Genomic DNA, 18,543 nt, shown 5'->3' with positions numbered 1-18,543 from the left:
TGGCTGTTGCCAATGCTGCTGGTGCAGCCGACTCTTTCCTTCCTCATTTCAGCCCTTGTCAACCTCTTTGAGTGGATAGCCTGTAGGTGCTTCCACGTTGTGCTCCAAGAAATAAAATTATGTCAAAGGTTGCAAGTCACAAGTTTTGTGGTGATTTTGTTTCCCAGGGTGGCATTGACAAAAACTGCCAGACATCAGACTTTTTGAGTTTTTTCCAGCGCTCCACCTACTATCATCTGCTCCTCCTGATTATCTTCCTCTCATTTTTGCGGGACAGTATTTTGCTGGTCAGCCTTTCCATAGTGAAAACACTTCCAAAGCTGAATCAAATTAACAAAATTTCCCAAGAGAAAAGTAATGCAACCTTCAGCTTTGAAGCTCAAGGAAGAAATTGTGAAAAGGGGTGTCAACTTCCTATTTTGTTATAACGGACAGTGTTATGAGCCAATTAAATGCTATTTACCAACTGCATAGTATTGCTGTACTATCGCAATAGTCTATAGGTGGAACGGTGGTACTAATAAAATACAAGCAAAATCTCAAAACTCACTAAATGAATATATACGTAATATTGTCTGCCTGTAACAATAGGGCTTGTATTATAAAAGTAAATGGTTTGTAGAACCGAAAAAGCAAAGAGGTAAGCCTTTATCAGATTGATTCCTCACAGCAATTGGGCAATAATACTACTAAATACCAGCAACAAATTTAGATGTTGTGCTGGCTGTAACTATAACTCGCACCTTCTCCATGCACTACTTATACACTTTTAAATTAAGTGAATTTTAGCATTTAAATAACAGCATTCATAACAAAACTTATCAAATGTGTAATGAAATAGTTTATTGCACCATTGTGCATGGTAGAGTGCCAAGTTATAGTTAATGTAGTGTGCCTAGCAAGTTGAGAACACTCTTTAAGGAGGTATCCAAGTTATAGGATGTTTTGGACTATACAGATGTGTGTGTGTGTTTGTGTGTTTGTGTGTGTGTGTGTGTGTGTGTATATATATATATATATATATATATATATATATATATATATGTACGTATATATATATTTACCAGGCTTCTCCAAGATCAACAAAGAAGATCGAGCCACACCGACCAGGAACTGTTCAAATGTTTTTATTCCTCTGGCAAAAAAAGACGCGTTTCGAGCGCACAGGCTCTTGGTCACATGACCATGGTTCCTGTTTATGGCTCATATACTTTTAGTTTCCATGAAATTAAAAGAAAGACTCTGTGTTTACAACATCACGCAGGCCTGGTGCCAAAATATGAAAACATACATTCTAATTCATTGTTAATGACACAATTACTATTTTAGAACATTCACTGTGTGCCTACTGTTCCCATTGAAAGTAGATACAAACAAGGTAATAACCAAGGTTTATACAGTAAGTTGTGCATAAGTATTTCCACAAGTACCGTCCGCAATTTAGGTATCAATATTCCAGGTAGTCATCCAGGTTTAGTACCCATAGTGTTCTTTGGTAATTCGTTTTAAACAAAAATTGAAAAACAAGTTTTCTTATATATACGTACAAGCAACTTATGGGTATAGTACCCTAATCATTAGTGTCCACTATATCGTTCGTACTATGCTATTCAAAGCCATATATATTACAATCATATGTATACTTCTATTAATCTCTAATCAATTATTCTGTATAGTCTTTCAGTCAGAAGTGTATCACATATCTGTATATTCACAATTTAATTTCTCATTCAGTTCTAGTAAGAACAGTTTTAAGGAAAAAAGGAGAGACGAGCAAAAGAGAGAAAAATAGAAGGAGGGGGGTTGTGCAATTTATGGTGATTATACCCCCTTGCTTCGTGCTCATAATGTTTAAAGATGGTGTCATTCCTTTCGTGATATTATCGCTTTATTCGACTCAATTACTCCACCATACCGGAATAATCTATAATAAGAAGGAGAGATATAGATAAGAAGTTATTTGTTGGTCAATTCAGTACATGTTCAACATCTCATGTTACACTACTAGTTGCATATTGAATAGACATATTTTATAATTCACTCAGGTATAGGTATATTGAACATATTTTTCATAACAACGACCTTTGTTTGTTGATACCGAAAATGTTGAATTTTCTACAATCCAGTTATTGGGATCAGGCACGGTATTGTTCTAAAATTAAACATCGATAGTGATTCATTAAAAACAATTCGGAACCAAGTTCTTAAAGGTTTTAGGAAAGCTCATTACTTCATCATAGATGTGTATACATCTCTTCATCGATGTCCAATCCCATGGGTGCTAGGGTCCCTGCCTGGAGAATAAATCTAGATTCTGCTCTTCGTAGTGCCACCTTTCTGTCACCTCCTCTGTGTCCAATCTCCATCATGATGTGAATGGAAGTGTCTTGCTGTACTATAAGCAAAGTCCTTGTTGGTGATGGCACGCCAGTGCTCCAATATCCTTTTCTTTACAGGAAAGGTTGTGGACCCAATGTACCATTTATTGCAGGGGCATCTCACCAAATTACACTACATGGTCTGTATATATATATATATATATATATATATATATATATATATATATATATACACACACATATCCTACTGGCGATATATATAGTTAGGATTTTTTCTCTATGGAACTTTTGAAAATTCTATGTCTAATAACTTTGGCGTTTGTGGACGGAATCGGCTGAAATTTTCAGGAAAATTGCACATTTTGTTTCTGAGCAGCCCCTGAAAATTTGGGGGGGGGTTTCGTCAAGGGGGGGCCGAGAAAAAAGGGGGGTCCCAAAACACGTTTTTCCCATGTTAATTTCCATAGGGCGTTTGGCCTCACTTTTAGCTCAAACGGCTGAATGGATTTCCACGAAACTTGGCAAAATTGTAGGGACTGTTAGCCCGATGTGCCTTTGCTGGGTCTCAATATATGTGCTCCAGTGGATTTTGATTAATTAACGTTTTAAAAAACAGATATATCTGTGACAGCGTCCTGGATAGCGCACTAGATCGCGTACTTTTCGCGTAACGGAGCTTTGCGAAGCGAAGCTGATTGGCTCTCCGGTGTCTGTCAACATTCTAAACAGTCCGGAGCGGCCGCCATCTTGTCTCTCGGTAGGATCGAGAGACAAGAGGAGGAGAAAAACGAAGGGGGAATTTAATGAAAGGGGGCAAGGTAGACCCCTCTTTACCCCCTAGGAATGATGTTGGGGTTATTAAAGGGTCCCATGGGGAAAATAAAAAAAAATTGATTTTTCACGGTAGAAGCGCTTCCCGGTTCGCGAACCGGGCCGCAAACTGGTAGCGAAACGGGAATTCGCCATTTTGTGTTTCGGTTTAATTAAATTACAGGGTATAAGGGGGTACGGGAGACGTATCCTGACCCCTTATGTTTTCTGAGGGTGGCTGAGGAGGCTCATATATGTCGATACATGTCTTCCAGCGGCTGTGCGTGAGCGTTTTTTTTTTTTGTTGCTGCGTGACGTCTGTTAACGTTCGATTCGATGGAAATCAGGAACTGTTGACCGCCATTTTGTCACTGCGAGTAAATATTTTGTTAAAAATAATTGTTATAAATTAATCCTTATTGATAAACATTGTCTGCGCCATCTTGCCTTTTTTGCAATGCCACACTTTTGTTGAGCACGGCAGCCATTTTAGATGCCTTGACCAGACCCACTCTCTGCACGCCGCCGATCCTCAGCATGGCTCCCCACCCTCGCAAGCATCTCCCCCACACACTGGTCACCCCCGCTCTCTCTCTCATGCATGGGCCAGAAACCTCCTCCCATCTGCGCTGTTCTTCTCTGAGATTCACACCCTGTGCCCGCCCGACACCTCCCTTTCACCCTATTCACTACCGCACCCTCTGACACTCCTCTTCCTCTGTGTCCGATTGTCCAGGCCGGTCCCAGGCTATCACCTAGCCCTGCAGATGTAGTTTATGGCCCCAGCTGTAAAGAATCACCCCTCTTCAAAGGAGTTACAGTAGATCAAGGCCCCCACCCGATGAGATCCATCACACCACACGCGTTCCTACTATCTGATAACCATCCTGTATTGTGCTTGGGGAGGGGATTCTCACTGTGAGGGTGTGTGGGTCCGAGCCTGAAGCAGAAGATTCCAGGGATGCCTCTTTGTACATCAAAGTTTTTACAATTATGTGTCACATTAAAAATATATAGCACTCCAACAAAGTAGTAGGATTATAAAACTTTAATAACTTATAAATATATACACCGCAACAAAAACAGTAAATACATTTAAACATTTTTTTGAAAAAAGAAGCAACAATGGTCAGTAGCTGTGTTTTGTGCGAATAGTCCCAAGGCAGCACAACGTGCTGAGTTCTGGACGGCACCTGGGTGCCGCAATGGTTTTTGGTATCCTACAATGCAGCTCCGAAAAACGTCAGTAGCGGTCTGTTGTGCGAATAGTCCCAAGGCAGCAGAACTCGCTGAGATGTGGATTGCACCCAGGTGATGTCCAGTAAGTTGCCGCACTGGTTTTGGTATCCTACAATGCTGCTCCAAAAAACGGTGTGGGGCGCCCCGGGGAAGGGGGGGAGGGAGGCGGCGTGAACGGGCCTCCCCAGGTGGAGGCTCGTCTGCTGTAGTGGGGCGCCCCTTTACCGTTTCAGTTGCCATTCCGCCCGCTTTTGGTACACTGCGCCAAAATCCGCCATTCAGCTGAGTTGCGCCCACTCTTACGGCTGCTACAGGACTCTCAAAATGGCGGCAGGCTCTTTCCTTTTTGGGCCTGGTCCACTAAAATGGCCCTGGGACACCTTGGAACTCGGACGCTTGTCTGCTAGGTCTTGGACCCCATTCTCGAAAGCGTCCCCTGAGCCTTGAAGATTCTACAAAAGTCTTGGGGGCCCCCGACTCCTGCAGGCTTCCGGTGGGGAGCGGCTGCCATGATTGCTCGCGGAATGACCACGACGGAGCCACGAGATGGTGGTGCTTTCATGCTGACGCCAGCTTCAGTCTGAAACATCCAGAAACAAGGTGGGGCTTTCATCGTTTGGGAAAGAAAAATGTTTTAATCCAATGAAAAGTGTTATTTTTAGGTCATATGATCAAGCCTTCCATCATTAGGAAACCAAAAGTAAAATGAACCAATGAAAAGTTTTATAAACAAGTCACATGACCTGTTATGCGGCATAGGGCTATAAAAAGCGTAGAAAATCCGTTGGCACGTGAGGCGGCGTCAGTAGCGGACCGATGTGCGAATAGGCCGAAGGCAGCACAACGCGCCAAGATCCGGATGGCACCGAGGTGGTGTCCAGCAAGTTGCCGCACTGGTGTGGCCATCCTACAATGCTGCGCCGAAAGTCGGCGTGGGGCGCCCCGTTGGCCTGTGAGGTCGCGTCAGTCAGTGGGGGCTGTTTGAGGATCTGACTGCATTGGAAAGCAATGTGATGCTGTGCGTCGCCCCCAAGATGGAGGCTCCTCGGCTGCAGTGGGGCGCCCCTTGGTGTTTCACTCGCTATCCAGTTGAGTTGCGTCCGCACTTGCGGCTACAGTAGGCCGAAGGCAGCACAACGCGCCGAGATCTGGATGGCACCGAGGTGGTGTCCAGCAAGTTGCCGCACTGGTGTGGCCATCCTACAATGCTGTGCCGAAAGTCGGCGTGGGGTGCCCCGTTGGCCTGTGATGTGGTGTCAGTAGCGGATCGATGTGTGAATAGGCCGGAACCAGCACAAGGCGCCAAGATCCGGATGGCACCGAGGTGGTGTCATAGTTGAGAGTTCTGAGCAGCGCTTGTAACACTGTCTGAAGCTTATTTGCACCTGCTGCAGCTTCACTATTGCCCTGGTGTGGCCAAAGATCGCCCATGACATAGGCGGCCGGCTCCCGGGGTCCGGCGGAACTTTTTTCCTTCTCCTTTCTGCATCTTGTCCCACAATCCGTTTGACCTGAAGACACGACCAGGTCCCTGAATGTGTGCAGGGGGACGCTATTGATTGAATCAAAATGGCGGCTTCACACAAAGCTGACTCAAGCGTTGCTGCTGATGCTATACAGACAAAAACTGGTTTTCAGTTTGTACATTCTTCAGGATTTTTCCATCCAAAATGGCGCCGGTATAAATGGGACTCGTAACTCCTTGTTGTGTACTGGTTGCACAACCTTGATATCACGAGATACGTATGCAGTTTTGAAGCACATGGCGGGCGGGGACGAGGATTGATTGAATATTTCGACATCTCTATTGATATTAAGTTCTGATGTGTTATTGATTACTGTACTATTGAAAGTTCGAATTAACGTCACCCATGGTACTTGCCCGCAAACGTATATCTAGATAATTTTATTGTAAGTGGCCCTGTCGTATTTTAATTACAAAATGTACGTCCACCGATTCCGCAACTGTTAGACACCTTAGTTCTTGCAACCTAATGGCCCGCTCGTTACGTTCCTCTACAGTGTAAATGTCTCCTCATCATATACGATTCCAGTTTGCTCCATGGCCGGCCCACGTGGTTATAGGCCCGTATTTGTATAATGACATTTTCACAATAAAGGTTTTTAAAACAAAACATGGTAGTAGTATTTACATTGGTAAAGTTTTTAATTTTAGTCACTGTTTTCGAATCAGTAAAAGGCAAGTGAAATAAAGCAGTCCAATTACATGACGGATAAAAGGTATAATACGCAGGAACGCAGTAAAGATAAATGGTCAAGGGCTGTTGTGTTTTCTACTCCTGCAACATAAAGTGATCGATAAGAATCTGATATTCAGGCGTATCGGCGACTAAGACAGCAGGCCGAGCCTCTTTTGCTCAACGGCTCCGTCATGGGACGAAGAAACGCCCTTTTTCTCGAAAAAGGAATGTATTTTACTTGCAGGACAGTTGTAAATTTTCCGGGAAAGTACATTAGCCTGGAACATTATAGCATATATGTTTAAGAAAAAATAATGTTCGAAAGCAATAAAAAGCGTAATTTTTAGGTCATATGACCAAGCCTTTCATCATTAGAATAACAAAAGTAAAATGAACCAATGAAAAGTTTTATTAACAAGTCACATGACCTGTTATGCTTACGTTACGCGCTGCGCCGCGCCCTGGATCGCTCCTGGGAAGCTGCGCTTCGCGCACCGGAGCACTTCCGGGTGCGCTAACGCGGCGTGTCATATAACGCATTACGCGACAACGTAGGTCCAGAATATAGTCAAAATGTCTCCACCAACCAGCGGTCGGAACACAACCCCTTTCAGCAGTCTAAAAAGTTCTGTTAAATGACAACAGAAGGGACAGGCAACAAGACAACAAGAACCATCAGTCAAAGAGGGGAGGGCAAGTTCTTCTCTACCGGGTCACGTTGGGGCGCTACTGGAACTGATCGAATTGGTAGTCTACAGTGTTTCTGGATGTTTCAGACTGAAGCTGGCGTCAGCATGAGAGCACCACCATCTCGTAGCTCAGTCGTGGCCATTCCACGAGCAATCATGGCAGCCGCTCCCCACCAGAAGCCTGCGGGAGTCGGGGGCCCCCAAGACTTTTGTAGAATCTTCAAGGCTGAGGGGACGCTTTCGAGAATGGGGCCCAAGCCCTAGCAGACAAGCGTCCGAGTTCCAAGGTGTCCCAGGGCCATTTTAGTGGACCACGCCCAAATCTGAAGAGCCGGCCGCCATTTTGAGAGTCCTGTGGCAGCCGCCTATCGCTGCATCGCAAGAGCGGGAGCAACTCAAATACATGGTGAGCGAGACGCTGTAGTCGCAAGAGCGGGCGGTAAACAGCTGAATGGCGGAAGAGGCACAGTGTAGCAAAAGCGGGCGGAATGGCAACTGAAACGGTAAAGGGGCGCCCCACTACAGCGTGTCTTCAGGTCAAACGGATTGTGGGACAAGGTCCAGAATGGAAGAGTCATCAAAAGGCAAAAAGTTCCGCCTGACCCCGGGAGCCGGCCGCCTATGTCGGGGGCGATCTTAGGCCACACCAGGGCAACACGACTTGGGGAGGGGGCAGGAGCCAAGCGCCCCCTCCCAGTCCACGCCACCACACCGTATGTTGAAAATCTGAAGCCATCGTTCTACAAACTCTCAACCAGCCTTGGATGGAAAAATCTTGAAGAATGTACAAACTGAAAACCAGTTTTTGTCTGCATAGCATCAGCAGCAACGCTTGCTATCAGAGTGCATGAGTTTCATGCTCGATCGATTGAGCTAGCCGGATCAGGCAACAAAAAGTATAAAATAGTTATGTAAATAGTTATTTAATAAAATGTTTTACCCTGTTACTTTGCTGGTGTGTTGCATATATTTATAATATTTGCATAGAGTTTATCGTTATTTTGGGCGGGGTGGGTGGCGGAGCCGAGCTGTCTTGCAGCCATCATGGTGTGGAGCTCAGTTCATCTCACTAGTTTCGTATTTCTCATGAAGGGTTGTTCCTAATGTTTCTATTTTAGCGAGGTCAAAAAGAGATCCCATTAGTGGCCTACTGATTTTGCTCGATTACTTTTGTTTTTTTACACGATTTTTCACTATCTGCAAAGACTAAACAGAGTATTGCGACTCTGTGCTTGTTTGTAAATAGAGAATGAACCAAAGAGAATCAATTCTAAAACAGTAAATGCTTGGATAACAATCAATCAAATGGAGAGACAAGCAGGCACGACGGATTACAACGGGGGCAAAGGCCTGTGTTAACTACCCTTCACTATCTGCAAAGAGAGAGTACTACTAAGAGAAAAGGGCAGCGTTCAAAGCACATCAGCGTGCATAAACATGAAAATGTTTTTACCTATCACGTACTTGACATTTGACAGCTTTTGATATTTGCTATTAAAAAACCATTGAAATTCACTGAAAAAAACATAGGTTATAGACCATATATAGTTAGGAATTAGCATTTACAAAACCTTGAAAATTCACTGAAAAAACCATAGGTTTTAGGCCATATATAGTTAGGGATTAGCATTTACAAAACCTTAATTTACTCGCACAAAACCATAGAAATTCGCATATATAGTTAGATGCAATAACTATATATCGCGCACCCGCAATCCACTGCTGATGATGTCACATATTACATCATTCATGACATGGTCAGTGACATCACTGATGACATCACTGATGACATCTCAAATGACATCACTGATGACATCTCAAATGACATCACTGATTTAATCACTGATGACATCTCAAATGACATCACTGATGAAATCACTGATAACATCTCATTTGACATTACTGATCACATCACTGATGATATCATTCATGTGATAATACGATGAACCTCTTCAGACTCTAATATAACCTTAGATACAATCAGTGTAAACAGACACTCACAGACTGTCACTCATCCATGGAGTTACTCACACACCTAGTCAGTCATGCAAAGAATCAATCACACCTCCATTTCCTCAACTATACAGTTATACACACCTTACTTAATCAAACATATACTAACACATATTTACTCTCTTATACAATCAGTGATACAAGTTCACAATGATCCATACAGCCACTCACACATTCACTGGCTCTTATGCACAGTTATTTATATATATATCAACTCTTACATGTACTGTGTTTTACATATGTACTTTGACATGTAGCACTGAGAAATCCAATCACTCACCAATACAATCATGCAGACAGTCAACCGCCCATACAGCTGTTTCCACATGCACTTTTGAACCCATACATCTAGTGAATCAACTGCTCACACATCTATGCACAGAGTCACATACCTCCCAGCCACCCCCACACACACACTCACTCTCCCATACAAATATTTGGGCAACCAATCAATAACCCATATAGTTACTCATATGGCTACTGATCAACACATGCAGCAGTTTACAGAACTACAGAAATAATGATGCACAAATTAAGACAGTTTAGTCACTAACCCATGCACTCAGTGAGACACATTTAATCATTCTCTCATACAGTCAGTCATGCACCTACTAAATCCTTCATCCAAACACTTATACATCCACTCATTCTTCAATATGTAAGACATATTTTAACTTTACAGAAACATACAGTCACTGGATGTTGTCATCAGTGATGTCATCAGTGATGTCATTTGAGATGTCATCAGTGATGTCATTTGAGATGTCATCAGTGATGTCATCAGTGATGTCACTGACCATGTCATGAATGATGTAATATGTGACATCATCAGCAGTGGTTTGCGGGTGCGCGATATACAGTTATTGCATCTAACTATATATGCGAATTTCTATGGTTTTGTGCGAGTAAATTAAGGTTTTGTAAATGCTAATCCCTAACTATATATGGCCTAAAACCTATGGTTTTTTCAGTGAATATATATATATATATATATATATATTACTTACTGGCGGTCGCCAGTAGGTAGTTATAGTTAGGATTTTTTTCAATGTTACATCTCAAAATTCTATTTGGAATAACTTTGGTGCCGGTTGACGAATCTGACTGAAATTTCCTCAAAATGGCCTTGCGGCGTTCCAGTCCTTCCCTGAAAGTTTGGGGGGGATTCGTCAAGCGGGGGCCGAGATAAAAGGGGGGTCCCAAAACGCGTTTTCCCCATTTTAATTTCCATAGGGCGGTCGATTTCACTTTTAGCCCGAACGGCTGAATGGATTTCCACCAAATTTGGCAAAATTGTAGGGACTGGTAGCCCGATGTGCTTTTGCTATGTCTCAAGATATGTGCTCCAGTGGATTTTGAGTAATTTAGGTTTAAAAAAATATATATATCTATGGCAGTGCCCCGGGGAGCGCTCCGGGCGCGCCACGCGAGGTGCGCACGGAAAGCTGATTGGCTCTCGGGTGTCTGTAAACATTCGAAACAGTCCGGAGCGGCCGCCATCTTGTGTCTCAGTAAAATCGAGACACAAGAGGTGGCTAAAACAAAGGGGGAGATGACCATAAGGCGTCAGGGATAGACCTCCTCTGACCCCCTAGGTTTGATGTGGGGGCTATAAAAGGGCCCCGCGGGGCATTTAAAATATATATATATTTTTTTCGTTTTGCGCGGGGGGAGCGCCCGGTACGCGCACCGGGGAGCGTACTATGAGGAAAAAAGTATGACAGAGTTTTTAAAAAATGAAGCCTTTTTTTAGAAATTGGAGGCAGTTCTAAAAAGAACTTTTTTTTTTCTTCTTTTTGTTGTTTTAAATTTTTTTTGTGTTTTTTGAACATTTTGTACTTTTTTTGGCTTTTCAAAACAGCTTTATATTTTTTTGTATTTTTTTAGGGGGAGAAACAAAAAAAAAGGGAATTGAAACTGGCTCAACTGGAGCAAAAAAACAAAAAAAAAACAAAATTACTTCTTTTTGGGGCACTTGTGATTGTCACCTGCAAGGACGATGAGCTTTACGCTCTTTTCACCATAGGCGATAAGCTTGCCACATGCAGTACAAGTGATTTTAAAATCAGCAAATCGTGGCTGAATACAAGGCATCATCTCTGATGTTTCTGGTCCCGATGAAGTGGGTTCGTTTCTTTGGGAGGTGGTCCTTGAAGACTAGGGGAGGTTACTGGCCAGTTCCCTGAGCTCTGCACGAGAATAGTTGTTAGAGTGCTTACGGGTCATATGTCGAATCATGGTATTGTTACCAAAGGAATATTTTTTGTTTGGGTTGCCCCTTGAGAGTTCTTCCTTACAGATTAGGCAAGTCACCTTGGCCGCATTCACTTTTTTCTTGCACTCTGGGAGTGAAAAAAACTCCCATACAATGTGTGACTTGGGCTTGTATGGGGTATTTTGTTCAGGCAGCCATCTTCTCCTCCCCTCCTCCTCTTCCTCTTCCTCCTCCTCCTCCTCCTCCTCTTGTTGACCACCAATGTAATCTTGAGCTGGTCCTCTTGGTTGTTGTGGTGGTGGTGGTGGGGCAAATGCACCAGCTGCTGCTGCTACTGAAGCCATTATAAAGATCAAAAAGGTACAGAGAGGTACAAACAGGTCTTCCTCAGTCAAAGGACAAAGTCAGAATAAGGAAAAAAGGTGGGGTCTTTCATCATTTGGAAAAAAAAACTGTCCTGAACCAATGAGAAGTGTTATTTTCAGGTCACAAGACCAGGGGCTTCAACATTATGAAACCAAAACTGTTATGAACCAATGAAAAGTGTTATTTTCAGGTCACATGACCTGACGCGCTTACGCTACGCGCCCCGGGTCGCGTTGCATAAGCGCGTCAGATGTTTATCTTGCGCGATCGTATTCACTCGAGTACTTCCGGGTGCGCTTACGCCGTGCGTATCACGCGGACCGGCTACGCGATACGTCACGATCATGTTTTCGTTCGTGATATTGGCGCTTACGGGACGCTCCCCGGAGCGCGCCCCGGGGCGCTTTATAGAAGTACGCTTTTCGGGGGGCTCCCCGGGGCGCGCACCGGGAGCGCTTCAAAAATGGAAAAAAAAATGGGAAAAATTGTTGGGACTGGTAGCCCTATTCTTAAGTGGTTTTTACGAAAATTAACTTTGGAAAAATATGTATTGTGCTACATTGGGCTATATGTATGTTAGAGCCAAAATGTAGCCCAAATGTAGCCCAATGTAGCCCAAAGATGGCCACCAGAGACAAAAGAAAAATATAGCTAAAATATAGCCCAACTGTAGCCCAATGACAGAATGTATCAGAGTGTTCTAAACAACTAGAGCGCTAACAGTCTTACTTATAAAGTGAGACTTATAGTTAGGAATTAGCATTAAAAAAACCTATGAAATTCACTGAAAAAACCATAGGTTTCAGACCAGTTATAGTTAGGAATTAGCATTTAAAAAACCAATGAAATTCACTGAAAAAACCATAGGTTTCACACCAGTTATAGTTAGGAATTAGCAGTTAAAAAACCTATTAAATTCACTAAAAAAAACCATAGGTTTCACATCAGTTATAGTTAGCTGGAAATTTTACTGACATAAAACCATTGAAATTCCACGTTATAGTTAGTTGGACTCACTATAACTTGCGCGTGTAATGCACTGCTGATGACGTCACATATTACATCACTCATGACATGGTCAGTGACATCACTCATGACATCACTCATGACATCATCCTTGTGACAGAGTGACAGACCTCCTTTCACTGTAATGTAACCCATGAAACACATATTGAAATATATAAATTAAAAATGTTTTAAAAATGGAGATACCCATACCAGTTACAACAACCAATTCAATAATTCCAACATCTATATACACATTTACTCATTCACCAACAGTTCTATATAGTCACTCATACATATATACACTCATCATATGTAGTGATACACCTATACATCCTGTTACACACCGACAGTCATCCAAAAGTTACTCACACACATACTCACACATGCAAATAAACTATTGAACATCCATTTATTTGCATATACAGCTATACACACACTACCACCTTACTTCTGAGGAAACTTACACATACTTACTCTCTTAAACAATCACTTATAGAAACACATAATTATTTAAACAAGAACTCTTTCAATCTCTCACTCTCACATATACTCACTCATATACATCAATACTCACATATACTAGATTAAAACATATGTAGTTACTGATAAAGACACTAATGAGACAGTCATTCACTCACTAACACACGCATATACACACTCATCCACCCATACAGTCCTGCACATATGCCGTCTTCAAAAAACATCAAACAGTGAGTCAGTCATTGATGCATCTATGTGCTAAGTAACACTCCCACCAAACCATACAGACACTCATACTGATACTAAAAAAAATCTAATAATCTATATACACACACATGTAGCTACTCACCAACCCATGCAGCCATTTATACACAAAGTGAAACACTGAGACATATATTTAAATATTTAAACATTACTCGTTAATATATGTATTCACTAAGATATACTTAATAAGCCAGTTAACCAATCATTTTTTTTTTGTAAAAACATCCATTTACACACTTATTTAAACATTTATTCTTCCATCGACCTTTACATATACATATATAAAACATATTTATTTTTCAGAAAGGCACACATTCACTGGATGGTGTCATCAGTGATGTCATGAGTGATGTCACTGACCATGTCATGAGTGATGTAATATGTGACGTCATCAGCAGTGCATTACACGCGCAAGTTATAGTGAGTCCAACTAACTATAACGTGGAATTTCAATGGTTTTATGTCAGTAAAATTTCCAGCAAACTATAACTGATGTGAAACCTATGTTTTTTTTAGTGAATATATATATATATATATATAACTATATATATATATGTATTACCTACTGGCGGTCGCCAGTAGGTAGTTATAGTTAGGATTATTTTCAATAGGGAAATCGCAACACTCTATTGGGAATAACTTTGGCGCCGGTTTAGGAATCTGCCTGAAAATGTCCTCAAATTTGCCTCGCGGCGCTCCGGTCCTTGCCTGAAAGTTTGGGGGGGATTCGTCAAGCGGGGGCCAAGAAAAAAGGGGGGTCCCAAAACGTGTTTTCCCCATGTTAATTTCCATGGGGCGGTCAACCTCACTTTTAGCCCGAACGGCTGAATGGATTTCCACGAAACTTGGCAAAATTGTAGGGACTGGTAGCCCGATGTGCCTTTGCTATGTCTCAAGATATGTGCTCCAGTGGATTTTGAGTAATTTAGGTTAAAAAAAATGTATATATCTATAAGTGCGCCCCGGTACGCGCACCGGGGCGCGAACCAGCGCGCTATGCGAGTTCGCGCGCGGAAAGCTGATTGGCTCTCGGGTGTCTGTAAACATTCGAAACAGTCCAGAGCGGCCGCCATCTTGTGTCTCGGTAGGATCGAGGCACAAGAGGTGGCAAAAACAAAGAGGGAAATGACCAAAAGGGGGCAGGATAGACCCCCCCTGACCCCCTAGGTTTGATGTGGGGGCCATAAAAGGGCCCAGCAAGGCAAAAAAAAAAAATAATAATTCGATTTGCGCGGGGGGAGCACCCGGTACGCGCACCGGGGAGCGGACCGGGGAGCGTACCATGGGGAAAAAAGAATGACAGAGTTTTAAAAAAATGTAGCCTGTTTTTATAAATTGGAGGTAGTTCTAAAAAGAACTGTTTTTTTTCTTTTTGTTGTTTTATATTTTGTTTTGTTTTTTGGAACTTTTATACTTTTTTGGGCTTTTATGAACAGTTTTATATTTTTTTTGTATTTTTTATGGGGACAAACAAAAAACAGGGAATTGTAAACAGCTCAACTGGAACAAAAAAAACTGGAAAAAATGAAGGCTTCTTTCGGCACCGGTGGTTGTCTCCAGCACGGTTTATAAGTTTGATGCTCTGCTCCCCATAAGAAATGGTAGTCCCACAAAATATACAAGTAATCTTGTATTCTCCAAACTGGCGTTGGATGCATGGGACCATCTCTCTAGTTTCAGGACCCGATGGAGTGGGTTGTTTAGAGGTGCTCGGAGAAGATTGGGGAGGGTTTCTGGTCAGTTCTCTGACCTCTGCTGCAGAATAGTTATTGGGGTGCTTTAGCATTGTGTGATTCCCAAATGAATACTTTTTTTGCAGGGTTCCCCCTGGAAAGTTCAGCGCCACAGATGAGACAGGTCACCTTTGCAGCATTACCTTTTTTGAAACCCCTTGGGATTTTAAAAAACTCCCATATAAAGTGCTCCTTAGGTTTATATGGGGGATATTCTTCATGCAGGAAATGCCTTCTCTCCTCCTCCTCCTCCTCCTCCTCCTCTTCCTCTTCTTCTTCACCACCAATGTGATGTTGCGGTGGTCCTTGTGGTGGTGGTGGTGGTGCAGATGCTCCAGCTGCTGCTGCTACTGTAGCCATTTCTCTATCAATAGAAGCAGGTCTTCCTCACTCAAAGAATAAAGTGAGAATGAGGAAAAAAGGTGGGGGATTTCATCATTTGGAAAACAAAACTGTTCTGAACCAATGAAAAGTGTTATTTTCAGGTCACATGAGCTGGGCTTTTATCATTTGGAAACCAAAACTGTTCTGAACCAGTGAAAAGTGTTATTTTCAGGTCACATGACCCGACGCGCTTACTCTACGCGCCCCGGTGCGCGCCTGGCGGCGCTTACGTAGCGCGTCCGAATGCGGGTGGATGCTTCCGGGTGCGCTTACGCCGTGCGTATCACGCGGACGCGGCTACGCGATAGGTCACGATGATGTTTTCGTTCGCGGCAATACGGTAACGGGACGCTCACCGGTACGCGCCCTGGGGCGCGCAGCAAGACTGCGCTTACCAGTGCGCTCACCGGGATGCGCACCGGGAGCGCTCCAGGACAAAAAATAAAAGGAAGAATAGACATAAAAAAATAGTATTACATAAATATACAATATAGGATTCATTAAAAAATATATTATATTTCATAGCTATAGAAATTTGCTATTAAAAAACCTATGAAATTCACTGAAAAAACCATAGGTTTCACATCAGTTATAGTTAGGAATTAGCATTTAAAAAACCTATGAAATTCACTGAAAAAACCATAAGTTTCACACCAGTTATAGTTAGGAATTAGCATTTAAAAAACCTTTCAAATTCACTGAAAAAAACACAGGTTTCACACCAGTTATAGTTAGGAATTAACATTTAAAAAACCTATAAAATTCACTAAAAAAAACAGGTTTCACACCAGGTATAGTTAGCTGGAAATTTTGCTGACATAAAACCATTGAAATTCCCACGTTATAGTTAGTTGGACTCATTATAACTTGCGCGCCTGCAATGCACTGCTGATGACGTCACATACTACATCACTCATGACATGGTCAGTGAATATATATATATATATATATATATATATATATATATATATATATATATATATATATATATATATATATATATATATATATATAGCTATAGATATATATAGATATATATATATACATATATATATAGATATATATATATATATATAGATATATATATAGATATATATAGATATATATATAGATATATATAGATATATATATATATATATATATATATATATATATATATATATATATATATATATATATATAGCTATATATATATATATATATATAGCTATAGATATATATATATATATACCAAACAAACTCCCAATTCCACCGCACAAGCGGCTCCAAATCAGGACGCGGACCACACGGCAAGTTCGTATTAAAGTGCTTTATTTTCCCCTTTTAGGCAAAAATGACGCGTTTCGTACGGTAACCGCCGGACTTGATCACATGACATGTCGTGACCACCAAAGTGCATAAATACTGTTTCCCATCAGCATCAGCTCCTCCCCTTCATTCGATAGGCATAAAAAACAGACTTTTAGTTAATTCAGTATGTATGTGTATGTGTCTCAAATAAATAAAAGCAAATACATTATCTTATAAAATGCAATCTTTAAAATTGACATAATTTGCTTTAAAGAGACCTATATATATATGTGTGTGTGTGTATGTATATATATATATATATATATACAGTAAAAATCACGCTTCTTCTGGAGTGCTGGGACCCAAGAAAGTTGGCGCAAATGCCGGCGAAGCAGTCCGGTTCGTTAATACATCCCAGGAAACAAAGTTCGTAATGCGCTCTCAGGCAAAAAAGGCAAAGGAATCCAAAATATCAGATGTGCAGTTTATTTACACAACGCGTTTCAGCTTAACAGCCTTGTTCACGTGTAACCCAACACAAACACCATCGGCTTTTAAATAAAGTTCAGCGTTGAAAATCTCTATCGACGTAAACATAGGACTAGTAAGTATACGTAGCTGACATGTTGGAATGGTGTATTAACGTCAGCAAGGTTATGGATTTCATTAGTCAGATCGTAGCAGCATGTATTATGCTACACATCGCAAAGCATGCAATAAAATGAAAAGCAGGGAAAATCAATGTAAAATACATGAAACAATTGTTCGACCTGCCACGGATCAAAATCTATGTCTGATAACCTCTCAGCCAGATCCAAGCAGCATATAATATGCTACATAACAGAATTCATACATTGAAACGGAATAACAGAAAAATCAGTGTATAGTCAAATGATTATTGGACCCGCCACAGATCAAAACTCTGTTGGATACTCTATTAAGTAATCCTGGTCCCAGTAAGTGTTAAACATAATATAATACTTATGCTGGCTCTCACGACCAAGCAGTAAATCAATGTGAAATACATAATCGTGAAAAATAAAAAACTGAATAGTCCATGTGTATTCCAGGTCTTGGTTATTATCAAAGACACCCTCCTCATTTGAACACGGACGTGTTCTATCTTTCTCGGTCGGACATAACAACCAACTTAGAGGAAATGTGGCAATCTGATTGTGAGTGTATTTGGACTGAACACATTGGCAAGAATATATATAGGCCTGACAACAGTACTCCACAAATTAATTCAATGATTTGAAACAGTGTCATTACACAAAGTATATATCGTTACGTAAATACATAACGAATCCAGAGCAGAAATTTGCTTGGTCCTTGTGGAGTAAAGCGCAAAGTTATTCTTGGATAGTGCCATAGATTCATGAGGAATAATGCTTCGACCACCAATCAGGCTAGCTCCAAACTTTGTCACCCACGAGGAGTAACGAACAAGGTTATCACACAGATTCAATAAATGACGTTAACAAGTCCTTAGCAGCCATTAAGCCTTACAAG

The 18,543-nt window shown here is 41.6% G+C and overlaps 1 protein-coding gene across 2 annotated transcripts in view; it reads left to right on the top strand.

The window, feature by feature from the left end:
• Window positions 1-18,543, top strand: part of BTRC (beta-transducin repeat containing E3 ubiquitin protein ligase) — a 1,268,207-nt gene that overhangs the window by 532,795 nt on the left and 716,869 nt on the right. The gene's annotated exons all lie outside the window — the stretch shown is intronic.

Source organism: Lissotriton vulgaris, chromosome 5 (assembly GCF_964263255.1).
Source record: "Lissotriton vulgaris chromosome 5, aLisVul1.2, whole genome shotgun sequence".
In the NCBI taxonomy this organism is placed as follows: Eukaryota; Metazoa; Chordata; class Amphibia; order Caudata; family Salamandridae; genus Lissotriton; species Lissotriton vulgaris.
Note: the sequence above shows the minus strand (reverse complement) of the source record. Positions and strands in the feature narration are given on the sequence as shown.